Here is a 1,387-nt window from a genome sequence, read left to right as displayed (position 1 = left end):
ACTGGGTTGTATTTTTTCACCATACTTACTCAAACTGTATGCTGTGCAAATAATCTGAGCAGCTGGGTTATATGAAGAAAAACGTTCTGTAGTGCATAGGGTCGCTATGAGTCAGTACCATCTCAATGGCACCTAGTAAAAACAACAACAATCAGTTATAGGCTGCAGACGGACTTACAAGCTTTCTGTAATCATGGTTTCCTACATTCCTTTTTATCCAAATCACGTGTCTATTTTACAATAGTAGGAAAGGGAAACCAATATTCATAAGACAGCCAGGCATATTAATATTATGTACCCTCTTCAGACAATGCCTTGATCCCTGTATCACAGAGCCCTGTTATTCTAAGTCTGACCATGCATCACTATTAGCTCTGTCCCATTTAGCCCACGCAAAATATCTCAGTGTTCCCCTATTCACCTTGTCTTTTGACTCCTTCCCCCTTCTTGTGTATTGTCCTCCCCAACACCTGAACTATGATGTTTCTGCCTCCTATCTTATGCTCTACTATACCCTCCCTTCACCCCCATAGCCCCTCCCCAGCCCCACCAGTAACCATCAAATAATTTTTACCCCTTTTAGTATGCAGATATGTTCTTAAACTTTTACAATAATGATCTTATGCAATATTTGTCCTTTTGTGACTGACTAATTTCACTCAGCATAATGCCCTTAAGGTTCATCCATGTTATGTGGTAACTTGCAACTTCCTTGTTATTCTTCAAGATAGCATAACATTCCATTGTGTGCATGTACCAAAGTTTGTTTATCTATGCTTCCATTGATGAGCACTTAGGCAGTCTTGATCTTTTTGCTATTGTGAATAGTGCTGTGATAAACATTGGTGTGCATATTTCTACTCCTGTTATGGCTAGTATTTCAGCTCTGGTTGCATAGTGGTTACAAATTGGGTTGCTAACCTCAAAGTCTGCGGTTAGAAAATACCAACCATTCTGAGGAAGAAAGATGAGCCATTCTCCTCCCGTAACGAATTACAGCCTCGGAAACCCTGTACATGGTCACTATGAGTCAAAATTGACTCCACAGTACTTAACAACAATATACCAAGTAGACGAATTGCTAGCTCATAAGGTATCTCCTTTTCTAACTTTCTGAAGAAGCACCAGACAGTTTTCAATAGTGGTTGGACTATTTTGCTTTCCCACCAGCAATGTAGGAGGGTCCCAGTCTCTCCACATCCTCACCAACATTTATCGTACTATGCTTTTTTGAACTTCGCTGTTATTGTGGGTGTGAGATTACATCTCGTTGTTGTTTTGATTCGCATCTTTCTAATGGCTAATGAAGCAGTTGTTCAAACAGAACATAGGAACATTGAATGGTTTAAAATTTAAAAAGGTGTGCAATGTGCAACAAGGTTGTATT

This window comes from Chrysochloris asiatica, unplaced genomic scaffold (assembly GCF_000296735.1).
Source record: "Chrysochloris asiatica unplaced genomic scaffold, ChrAsi1.0 scaffold00002, whole genome shotgun sequence".
Lineage (NCBI taxonomy): Eukaryota > Metazoa > Chordata > Mammalia > Afrosoricida > Chrysochloridae > Chrysochloris > Chrysochloris asiatica.
The sequence above is the reverse complement of the archived record's forward strand: the minus strand, read 5'-3'. Positions refer to the sequence as shown.